Raw genomic sequence first — 13570 nt, forward strand, 5'->3', positions numbered from 1 at the left:
AAAAATGTAGCCATCAAATATATATATATATATATATATATATATATATATATATATATATATATATATATATATATATATATATATATATATATATATATATATATATATATATATATATATATATATATATATATATATATATATATATATATATATATGACAAAAAGTTTTTAATAAATTGGTACACTTGAAAAATAAAGTCCATACATAATTGTACCAAAAATTGCCACCAAATAATAAAGAAATAGTGGATATAAAAGTGGAGTCACGTAACTCCAACTTTAAGTCTATTTTTCTAAAACAATTATCATTTCACCCTAGTGACATTAAAACCTACAAAGTAATCAAAAGTATATATTATTGTTGTACTTATTTTAATTATTGAGAATTATAGCAAATTTATAGTTTGAATGGTATAATACGTGATTGGGTGGTTACTTTGTAAACAATGAATGTGAGAATGGAAAAAATATGATGTTTGTGTAATGGCTAAAGAAAATTTCTCCGAAATAAATCTTCTAATGGATAATTTTAATATGAATAATGATTCAGAATAAATAATGGTAGTGAGTAAGGAGACATTACAGATCACAAAAGAGTTTATTTGTATAGTTATCTGATTTCGCAAAAATCGACACTTTCTTTATAAAGATAAACAATTGTTTAAGTTTGGGATTGAGATGATTCATTTTCATATATGATATTTAATTTTTTTTATTACGTTTTTTTAGTATTCATTATAAATTTTTATTATTTTTATTTTTTAAGCTAATAATGCTCGTAATTAGGTTTAATGCATGTTATTTTTTTAAATGACTTTATTATGATTCAACCAATTTTATCTAATATTTGTTGTTAATTATAATTTTTTTGAATGATGTAAAAATGCAGTTGAAAATCAATCAGGCAAAAAACAAGTCCAATGAAATTAAAGAGATGAAACATGGCAAATTTGGAAAATTCTGACCAAAAACACCAATTTAAAGTTACGTAATGAGTAAGAGCCAACCAAGAGGAGGCGCATCAGCATGGAAATGAACTTTATTCTAGCAAGGCACGGCGTGTTTCCTCGTGTCCGGGTGTTGTTGAAAAAAAACAAAGCATAGAGAAAAAAGAGCAACATAATAACAACACAAGAGATTAACGTGGAAATTCCAAAATCGAAGAAAAAATCACGACCGTTGTCAAATGATAACTAGAGAATAACACTATGAAAATTGTTACAACACATAGACTACCCTCAACCACCCCAAGACCCCAATACACCCGCACTCTCTATTAAGAAGTGTGGTTGGGCCTAACTCAACCCTACAAAACCGTTTGGTAGAGTGAGGACTTCCCTCACTTATAAACACATGTTCATGCCATATATTGTCCGATGTGGGACTCTTAACACTCTCCAAAGCAAATATTTAACTACCCCTCACAACACTCTAATTCAAGAGTATAAGAGAAAAATATAAAAAGTCAAATACAAGTTTAAAATGTTTTTGACTACTGCATCTTTGAATGAAGAATTTGAATCATATATCTAGTCTTGAAATCCCTCTTCCTCCACAAAACTAAGCGATATGGGACTTCAAAGAACTTATATCATATATATAGTCTTGGACTCTCTCTTCATTCATAAAACTAAGCGACGTGAGACTTTTTCAACATATATATTTTCAACCAACCTCAATAAATGCAATGCATTATTTTAGAAAATAATGCGTAAACTAGATTAGAATTGTATTTCAACCAATTTTACATCAATCGTTATCCAGAAAAGAATCTCTTGCACTACTATTTAAGCAAGTGCCAAGTGTCAGGTCAAAATATTAGATTTTAAATAAAATAATATGACAATAAAGAGAAGAACATTGTTGAAGGCGAAGAGGGAAGACACTCTTAACTCTGGAGTTGGAGCTTCTCCTACCAAATTTTATGTGTAATATTTTTTTGTTTTATTCATATTTTATGTTTGATCTTGAGTAGCTAGGGATGAGTAACTAAACTTAGGAATAACCTTGTCCCATCAAGTGACATTTTTCAATTGAATAACTATTATTATGATGTTATTTATCTAGTATATATTTTTAATGTATTTTATTATTTGGCCAACAATTTGAGATGTTGTTTACCTTATGAAACGGGAATGAAAATAGTAAAGGCTTTGAACTTGATATTTTAGTCAACTGCCACTAGGTATAAGGGTGGGATTACAAAACTTTTATATTCTTCGTATCAACTTCCCAAGAAATTCCGAAGAGTTACTACAAGGGAATACAATTTTAATTCTTAAGAGATTTGAATTAAATAATTAAGGGAGTGAGAAACAACATATAAACATATAATTGTGAAACCCTAATACCCAAATTATTTTTATTTCAAAACACGATTTGCGGAATATTTATTTCATATAATAAAGCAGGTTATCACATCAAGTCAAAATAACATTAACGTCTCTCGTATACGAATACTTGTTTGAACATTAAATCAACATAATAATCCAAAAGTACGAGTTTTGGCTCTGATGTCACAATACCATAACCTTATTACAACCCAACATACTAACTGACTTAACAGGTCAGTATACATAAACACAAAATAAAAATCTAATGAAGTGGTCTTCTACACCATCTTCAATAACCACAATGTGACTATTACTTAATCTCATCCTGAGGATATCATGCATATAGATTCATCTCATGGAACGTAGAAACATAGGGTTGAGAATATATTCTACAACATATAAGGTATAATAACATCAAAGAGTAACATAACTCATAACATACAATTTATGCGACATTATACCAATACATACAATATTACACATAATCATATGGCACTACACAACATACATATGAATACCTATTCAATGCATTTTATCCTCTATTCCATATGCATGTGGTAACTTGATGACAATTTATTAAGTGTATTCACTACGCCAAATAAGGGAAAAGAGGGCGCTTTTTTTTGCCTATAACAGCGCTTTAAAGCGCCCTCTAATCTGGCGCTGGCATAGGTAAAGACAGCGCTTTTTTTCCTGGTGAAAGCGCTCTCTAAAGTGGCTCTTTAAGCCCTTTAAGGGCCACTTTAGAGGGCGCTTTTTAAAGAAAGCGCCCTCTAAAGTGGAAACTTTTAAGGGTTTAGAGGGCGCTTTTACTGGAAAGCACCCTCTAAAGTGGAAACCTTTAAGGGTTTAGAGGGCGCTTTTACTGGAAAGCGCCCTCTAAAGTGGAAATTTAAAGGGTTTAGAGGGCGCTTATTTTGGAAAGCGCCCTCTAAAGTGGGTGGTTATTTAACATTTACATACAACTGCTTGTTATAATTCACAAGAGCAACTAAAGGTTCTTTTTATGCTTTTATAATATTAAAATACAAATACTGATATATGCTTATTGTTTATATGATCCTCTTGCTATTTGAAATGTCATGAACCAAAACCACTGCTACTCTAATTGAAATGTATAATAACCACTCTCTTTCATTTATTTGTTTATAATCAATCAATTACAACAAAAATGCAAGTATGCTGCTAGATTAGAAAATCACACTGTTTTGGTATTTTTCATATTTAACAAGACCAAAGAGCACAAAAATGAATTGAGTTGATTCAGAAAAAAAAATATGAATGTGAATACATGAGTGAACACTAGCTGAAGTGCTACTCGAAAGGAAACTTCATCTGAAAAACTATTGTATTTCTTCAAGAGTTTTTCCCTTTGTCTTGGGGACCCAAATGGCAACAAATCCTGCTGTGAAAACACACACTGTAGTATATATTGTGAAGGTTCCTGATAAAAACATAGGAAGCTTCTGGTTAGAAACAATAGATATTTATAGAAAATTAACATAGGCAATGCACACAAACCTCCCGAACTCCAATCCAAGAGCAAATTTGTTGTTAATGTAACCAACCAGGAAAAGAACCAATTGGCAAGTGTTGCAAAACTTCCAGCTAGGCCTTTGATGTTAATCGGAAGAATCTATTATGTAAAATATATTTAACACATCAACTATCACATTATATTACAACAAAGGTTTGTTCATATAGGGTTGTCATGCATATTATTATTGAAGAAAATTGTACCTCAGACATTATAATCCATGGCATTGCTCCTAATCCCAGAGAGAATGCAATAACCATGACCTGAAAGAAATTGAAAGTTTATAATAATGAAGTTAGGGAAACAAACAATAGAAACCATCATTTGTGTAATAAAGTTGTATTTACACACCACAACTCCAGCCACCGATACGAGGCTCAATGTCGCATATAAATCAGAATCTGGTGATATATATTCCTGAGAGCAAATTCAACATAAAATATATTATCCATATAAAAAACCAAAAATATAAAGAAGAATTTACTGATATATAATCTTGTGAATCTGTGTTACAAATTTCTAAACATTTATGCATGAATGCATGTGTAATATCTAGTTAATGTATTATGTATATATAAAAATAAACAAAAAAAAATGTTCAAAAAATATAACAAACAAAAAAATTATTATTACCTTCAAGTAGAATGATATTGAAACAACCAAAAGACTCAAAGCCATTGCAGATGAAGAAACCTGCAATAGGAGATTTTGATTAATCTCTTATTACCCTCCAAACAAATAGTAATGTGAATGCAAAAATTATCGAAAAAGCTCAGACTCACAATAAGTAAAAGCCGGCGACCAGATTTGTCTGCTAACCACAAAGTTAAAATCGTAGCAAGAACCTAGATATTGCTGCCTCCTTTTTCTACATCGAGAAACAAATGGAACAGTTGGTGAAATTTAACCCATAATGCCTAGTCTCCATTGCTAGCATTGTAACACAATAATTATTGTTGAGAATACTCAATAAATGTATGAACCAAGAAAAATGAAACAAAAAATGAACAATACCGAACGTCAGAAGAGAAACCAAGTAATATGAAGATTAGAAAAATACCTATGGTGTCAAAATCGAACAGCTAACAACGAATTAATAGAAGGAGGAAACGTCGTAGATCTAACAGAGGTGGAAGGAGAACGCCTTAGAAGTAGCGAAAATCGTAGCAGTGAGAACCCTAACGTGAAAAAGAACGAAAATAACAGAGAGTGAAATAACAAAACGCGCAGTATGTTATAATTTTAATGTTTACTAAAGGGGACCTTAGAGGGCGCTTGTGGAAAAAAAGCGCCCTCTAAAGGGGGCCTAAGAGGGCGCTTATGAAAGCGCTCTCTAAGGCTTTCCAAAAGCGCTTTATAAACTGGAAATGCACATGGACTTATAGAGCGCTTTTTTAAAAGCGCCCTCTAAGGGTAACCTTAGAGGGCGCTTTCTAAAAAGCGCCCTGTATTGTTGTCCCTCTATCTCCTCCTTATTTTTTCGCTTCACCTTAGAGGGCGTTGTCTATTCCAGTTGTTCGCTCCTTATTTTTTCCCTTCACTTTAGAGTGTGCTTTTGTAATAAAGCGCCCTCTAAGGTGCGCTGTCTATTCCAGTTTTTGGCGTAGTGATTGAATGTATCGAAGTAAAAATCTAAGTTTATATCCACATGGGTTGTTTTATTTTAACAAAGCGATTCAAGTGCTATACAAAGTAAACAAAGGATTTTCATGTTTAATTTGCAAAAATAAATTGAGAGAACAATTTTTTTGGAAAATACGAGATTTAGAAGTGATCAAGTCTTATTCGAATCTCTTAAATTCCACTGTTGATGATTGTGTTTATTCCTCTAAAAATTATTTTACAAAGTTAGTAAGAATTAACAAGGTCGTTGTACCAAACTCCTTGGTGTATAACTCACTAACTTAAACTACAACTCTCTAATTCCTTACGCCAACTGGATAGATAAATCAGAAAAATCATGTTCGTTAATTTCTAAGCCACAACTTATAATTGTTTATTCCTAAATAAGTTACTAAGCTGAACAATTACTCTAGGTCAGGTTTATAGAGTTAAGGTCAGTAATCACTACAAACCTAGGTTTAATTAATGAGTTCATCAACATACAAAAAGTATTAAATAAAATAGGAACATAATAGGAACTTAAATATAAACTTATGAAATAAATATAAAATAAGTCATATGTCTCAGCAGATTAAAATAGGTCCATCTCTTAAGCTCTAATCAATAAGATTTATCTACTCATACTAATAGGAATCATAATTGAAGTAATAAAAAAACAATACATGAATATTTGGTCAGGATTTGGCTTCCGGTGATAAAAACCTTTGCTCTAGAACTCTAGAAATTGCTCCCCCGTCCAAATTAAGTCCCAAGAATTTCCACCCTATTTTCCAATGTGGTTTCCCCTTTTATAGAAGTAAAAAATGCGTTAGAACAACAAACTATCACACACACGCTACTATACCATCTCACACACGGTTTTTTCAAGGTTACCATCCTGTACGTGATGCTCTTTATTGCACACACATTTTTTCCTGTAGATAGATATTTGTGTTAGATTTCATTTACCAGACAGATGTCATGATTCAAATTGTGTTGAAAATGACTTTTTTTTCTTCACAATTCTTCACTTTTTACACATTTTGCTTATTTCTTTCACTTCTTAATTTTCTTCCTATTTCTTCATAAAACTCAAACATAAACTACTAAAAATCATCAAAAATATATACAATTATATGATGACAGAGTGCCATCAATATCAATCACTGAACTTAGGATATATCATGGAAGTACATGTGGTCTATATTTTATACCACAACACTCTTCCTGAGTTCTATAGTTTACGAGTACATGTGAGTTACGTCTTGTACTACAACACTCTCTCTAAACTCTATAGTTTATGAATATATGAGAGATACATTCGTACTATAACACTTTCATTAAACTCTAATCTATGACTACATCTGAGCTACATCAATACTACAATGCTCTTTCTATATGCAATAGTATAGGAGTGCATGCAAGCATATTTGTATTATAACACTCTCTCTAGATGCAAACCTACTTTCACTCTAGTATGATGCATGATCAAAAACATATGTGAATTCCACTCAAACCTCTTTCCTCTTTTGAAGAACACTAACTTTGATTGCAACATTAGGATTTCGCAAATAATTTACCAAACTTTTATTACCACACTCACATTGGTTTTCACATTAGGGTTTCACATTAGTTTTATCAAATATTAGACTTATGTCGTAAGATTTACCTTAATAACTTTAAGAATCACAAATAGGGTAATACCTAATGGTTGCAAAAGCTTCATTAGAGTATAGTTCTCCTTGTTATCTTTCTAACACAACTGAATATGCTTCAATCGAAGCTACCAAAATCAAGTTATGCCAGTTTCGGTTCTGCCTCATACAAAAAAAAATCATTTTATGGTATGGATGAAGCTAATTCTACAGGTTGTAACAAAAAAAACATGCCTTACCCATACAGAAAATAGAAACAGCTATAGTCTGGTCGTAGCAAATGTTGCGTGTCATAGAAAGGTAAATCATGTCATGTCCATATAGAAAATAGAAACAGCTACGGTCTGATCGTAGCTAATGATACGGGTCATAGACAAAACCCATAATTCTTGCCTCTTTTGTTCCTTTTCTTTAATCCAAACACTTTTGAGACATGTTCACTCAATCCAAAACCTCAAAAAATAGTACAAGCATGAAATTACAGAACATAACACGACACATCATCACTTTAACATCAACTTAATGCAACCACATTACTACAAATAACACATGTCATGTCAGATGCAAAATAGATTTCACCTCGATTACAATGTCGAGGTAACAAAGGGTGACATGAAAAGTGGGAGTTTTACCCTTCGGTTTAAAAATAATAGAGGGGTTAGTTTAAATGGTCATTAGTTCAAACCCCAACAATGACTTTTTTGTATTTTCCAAACTATAACCATATACCTCTCGGTTTTATAACAACACTGAGGGGTAATATATAAATACTCATTACATTGTTTATATAGAATATTAATAAATTAATTTGTTTACAAACTATATTGTTTACACGGAATATTACATTGTTTACACAGAACATTAACGTAAATATGTTGTTCTTCATCTTCATTAATGTCGGTGAAGAACAAATGTTGGATCTCTTGGAGAAGAGCAATTGTTGTATGCAATATATTCTCTATGGCTTTTGCATGATATAAAAAAAAGTTAGATAAATAAACCAAATATCAAGTTATAGGATTATGTAAGAACGCAAACCTTGAACCCAAAATAATTTTCTGCACTTGCAATTCATCACTTGCAAAGTAAATACAATACTCTCACCAACCATATATTAAAGACCTAAATTTTTGCTGATCTTGCAATCTATCACATTGATGTAGTGCTCTGATTAAACATAGAGGGTTTCACAACGTTTGAGTTTCTTGTGGATTCACTAATATTCATAATGCTTTTATAATGAGCCTTTTAGGTTTCACAAGGATCAATAATGGCAGTGTCTTAACCATTGATACTCATTAAATAGACGATAAATATTTGTTTAAGGACGATGAAGAAACACACTTATATTTTACCTTAATAAAATATGTTCCAACCCAAGCGCCAAATACCTCTCGGTTTCTGTTAAAAACCGAGTGGAAAAAGATTTTTTTTTCTTTCAATATTTACATTTCTAGACAGAATAATAAAATAGACTATTCAAACACATCAAACACACATCTCTCGATTTCTGTTTAAAAAACAAGGGGAAAAAGCTCTTTTTAAAAATATCTACATTGTTTGCACAAAATAATAAATTGTTCAAACAAATCATGAGTTTGACAAAGGAATCTTGGAGAACAATATATCTTTCCAAATTTCTGATAAATTATTTGTTCCAAATAAGAGAAAGAAAATGTATGTACTTGCAATTCATCCCAAAGAGATTTCGTTATTTTGAGCAAATGTTTTTCATGGCAAATGTTTTCACATGACAGAGAACGTGAAAGAGAAATGGATAATTGTTTTTAGGAATAAATTTCTCAATGTTGTCAACCGAGGAAAGTAATAAATTTCTCAATGATTTCTTTGATTGACAACATAGGAAGTTTATTACAAAAATATAACAACAATATCAACATCGTTATGTGAGATAGATTGCAAGGGCATAAAAATCTTAGGGTAAAATATATTTAACGAGTGTTTTTATAGTAAAATATGATAATTAAACACCTCGATTAAATATAAAATCGAAGGGTTAGAACATTTTGTATACACCTATAAACAAATAAAATCATAAACTGCGTTAGTTGAGAATCGAAACTTGTACTGAGTTTTTTTTCCACCTCGGTGTTATGAAAAAATAAGGGAATGTATGGTTTTTTATTTTTTTAAATAATAAAAAATAGTGTGTGTTGGCTTTATACCTCGGTTTTCAATTGTTCGAGGTGAAAGCTTCGTCATGAGAAGAAACATGTCAATTCATAATGACCTACAAAATCATCATTCAAGAAGCAAACCTTAATCTAGGATTCATAACTAATCATCCCTTAAGGAAAGTCCTACAAGGAATTAGGCCAAAGCATGGGTTCAAGGGACAACCTACTACCCCAAACGCTAAAATATCCATTATAGAATAATCTCCCCCATTACCTTGTGTTTGCATAAAATTCTCTACAAATCTCTTTAAAATGGCAGAAGATCTCCGTTGCACGCTTTATATTGCAAAGCTTTTGGTGAATTGAGGTCTTTGGAGAAGAAGAAGGTTATTTTGGTTGTTTTTGGAATGTTATAGTTTTCTTCTTTAGAGCATATAACTTTGTATTGTTTTTCCCTTTCTCACTCTCTGTCCCTCCCTTTTCTCTACTTTTCTCATGTTTTTTTTCTCTTTTTTCTTAAAATTTGGATATTTAATTCCCCTAACTCCTATTCACTCCCACTAACTCCTCCTCTTCAACCCCCTTTCCCTTTATTCACACTAAATTATTTAATTAAATAAAATAATATAAATCCAATTAATCTCATTATTACTAGTACTAATGATTCTAATAATAAAATAACCATATTCTATCTTTTTAAATAATCACCATACTAACAACAACAACAATAATAATACTAATAACAATAATAAGGATAATAAAATCATAAAAATAAAATGAAAATTCAAATAACAAGCAAAATAATATTTTAATTATTTTGGGTTGTTACAAATCTTCCCCACTTGTTAAATTTCCATCCTCGGAAATTTACCTGAAATAAACAAGTTTGAATAAGACTCCTTCATCTGACTCTCCAGCACCCAAGTCACACTTCCATCAATAGTTCCACCCCAAACAACCTTAACTAAAGGAATTTATTTTCCTCTTGAGTGTTTTAGCTTTCGATCTTGAATTCACATGAGTGATGTTTCATAAGTTAAGTTATCTTTTATTTGCACATCATCCGACTGAATCACATGCGATGAATCAAGAATATACTTACGAAGTTGAGAGACATGAAAGACACTATGGATATTTGAAGAGATGGGGTAATAAAATTCGGTAGGAGACTTCTTCAACTCTTCTAATAATTTGATAAAGATCAATAAAACAAGGAGTAAGCTTTTGTGACTTCAATTCCCAACCAAACTCGGACATTGGAGTGACTCTCAAGAACACGTGATCTCCTTTCTGAAATTTGAGGTTTTTTCTTCGCTTATCATGGTAACTTTTCTTCCTACTTTGTGACATATTCATATTTTCCTAAATCATCGTAACCTTTTCAGTAGTTGATAACACGAAATTATATCGCTTTTTAAGACTTAATTCAATTAAATTATATTATCATTTACGCTAGTTCATCTCATTTTATCAGATATTATGCAGTATTCCTCTTCTATTTATAGCAGGTACCCATTTTGAAGCAAAAGTGAAAAAGGGAAGAAAAGGAGGTGTAAAAAGGAACAAAAAGGAGAGAAAAGGAACCAAAGGCCAAAGCCCAGCCCAAAGCGCACAAGTCACCAATGCTGTGCCTGTGACGGACGTCACAGGACGCGTGACGAGCGTCACGCGAAGTAGCCTTGTGACGGACGTCACACATGGTGTGACGAGCGTCACACCAGTCCACTAGCTTTTTGGCGCAAGTTACGCTCTCAGAGGAATGGAAGTAACGTTGAGGACTTCGTGTCCTATTCCCAAGCCGTGAATTTAGCACGCTGAAGACTCGTGGAAAAGAAGAAAAAGGCAGTTAGTAGCACTACTATAAATAGCTACCCTAATCCCTCTCGTTTGGACTCCTCTCCTTGCCGTTTACACACACCGAAGCTCTGCCGATTTTCTGTTCAAGCTTTTGCTTATTTTTCCTTTTTTCCAGCAGAATTAATATTGTTTATTTTATTTGTTTATTTTGCAAGTTTTATTTTCTTCTTCCCTTGCAAATTTACCTTTCCCGTTTTTAACTTTTAAATATTTTTCGCGTAGTAGTTTCTACACCGGAAACTACTGTGCAACTTTATACCGGATTTAACCTTACGTTATATTCGAGTTTTTTTTATTTCCTTGATTTAATTTACTGTTTAATTGAAGAATCGAAGAACAAATCCTACCGGCTTGTGGAGGAGTGTTCAAGACCTTTGTATTACGCATTCAAGTTCTCTAATTGTTATTTAATATTTAATGTTTTATTCTATTGTTTTACATTGCCTGCCTGAAATGAGTCTGTGTATGCATGATAATAATTATTATTTAGTTAGCATGTCTGGCTAATTCGCCCAGGTATCGGTATGTAAAGTAAGCAGAAAGAGGGGCCAAGACTGAGTCGGTCTAATCAAACTTAAAATTAGAATCAATCTTTTTATGGTCTTAACTTACAGGTTTAATAACAAGATTTTTTACAAAAGTAAAAGACATAAAGAAGTTGAAACCAACAGAGCGAGAGTTTGAGGTTTTAACTGGACAGTGTAAGTTAGTCATTAAATCTATCTCAGGGCGAGAGCAAGTTTTAGAATTAATTAAATTCTGACTTTTTTCCAAAAGTATTTTTAAAGATTGAATGTGAGGACGAGAGTTAAGCATTTAGATTTAATTGTATAACCTAAGTCAACAGAGCGAAAGTTTGAGATAAGGGTGTTTAAAACGGTCAGTATTTTCTTAAAAAGAGTTTCTGCAACTTTATTGTTTTCAAAATATGATTTTTGACTTAATTATAAGTGACAGCTACATTAATATAAGATCATGGTTTCTTCAACAGAGCGAGAGTTTGAGATAAAACCTTTAACCAATAAAGTTAATCGAAACGATTTGTTTTAAAACCGAGAGACCGACAAGGAATTGATTCCCTAGTTTTGACGAACTACATACCGATATCCGTTTTATTGATATTTAATCTAGATATTAGTTTAGCTCCTAGTTTTTCCCCAAACAATCAAACATTTTCACCTTAGATTTACGTAGTAACTTTAGATAACGGTACATCGATTCATAAGTCCTTGTGGGATCGATATCTTTTAAAACTACGCGATAGAACTGTGCACTTGCAGTTTGTATCCCATTCTCGACTCACACAGTCGAGCGATCAAGTTTTTGGCGCCGTTGCCGGGGACTTTTATTCAATCGATATCGTAACTCTTCCGTTACGCTGTAGAGACTAAGGTTTCTTTTTCCTTCTATTCTTTCTTTCGTTGATTTGTATGCCACGCACTCGCTCTCAAGGCGAACCGCTCTATTTACGAATCAACGATATCGAACTATATCTCCGAGTCTTACGACGAATTCGGGAATATCGTGCTGAAAACAATCTCCCTCCTATAAACCTTCCTGATATCAAAAACATTTTTCCTTCTTTAACCGAGATGGCAGAACCAGCTCGTGCTCTTAGAGATTACGCCGCTCCATCGCAAGATGAACCGCATTCAAGTATTGCTCCGCCCGCAATCGAAGCAAACAACTTTGAACTTAAACCTTCGCTGTTGCAGGCTGTGCAACAGAACCAATTCTCTGGAAATCTTACCGAAGATCCAAACCTTCATTTATCCGTATTTGTCCAATACGCTGATACTGTTAAAGCTAATGGTGTCACTTCAGAGGCAATTCGACTTCGTCTTTTTCCTTTCTCATTAAGAGATAGCGCTAGAAGATGGCTTCAATCTCTTCCTTCCAACTCAGTCACCACCTGGAACGAGTTGAAGAAAGTTTTTCTTGCCCGATATTTTCCGCCAAGCAAAACAGCTATGTTAAGGGCCCAGATAAACGGATTTAAACAGAAAGACAACGAGTCTCTTTTCGAAGCATGGGAAAGATACAAAGACATGATGAGACTTTGCCCACACCATGGTTTGGAAGACTGGTTAGTAATTCACACATTTTATAATGGTCTCTTATACAATACAAGGTTAACAATAGACGCCGCTGCAGGTGGTGCACTAATGAACAAACCTTATGCTGACGCTTACCAGCTTATCGAGAGCATGGCCCAAAACCACTATCAGTGGGGAACCGAACGAACAACAGTGGAAAAACCTCAACCGAAAACTGGCATGTACGAGATAAGTAACCTTGATCACGTTAATGCAAAAGTGGATGCTTTGGTCCAGAAGATTGAAAGTTTAAACGTATCACCTCCAACCGCCGTGGTTGCTATAACTCAGAATTGCGAGGTCTGTGGAATCCAAGGCCACACTCCTGCGGAATGTCAACTCTTGAC

General features: G+C 32.8%; 1 pseudogene; it reads right to left on the reverse strand.

Moving 5' to 3' along the window:
* Positions 1-13104: 13104 nt before the first annotated feature.
* LOC127124268 (uncharacterized) lies at positions 13105-13204 on the reverse strand (annotated as a pseudogene).
* Between the last annotated feature and the right edge of the window lie 366 nt (positions 13205-13570).

The sequence above is a fragment of the Lathyrus oleraceus genome, chromosome 2 (assembly GCF_024323335.1).
Source record: "Lathyrus oleraceus cultivar Zhongwan6 chromosome 2, CAAS_Psat_ZW6_1.0, whole genome shotgun sequence".
NCBI lineage: Eukaryota > Viridiplantae > Streptophyta > Magnoliopsida > Fabales > Fabaceae > Lathyrus > Lathyrus oleraceus.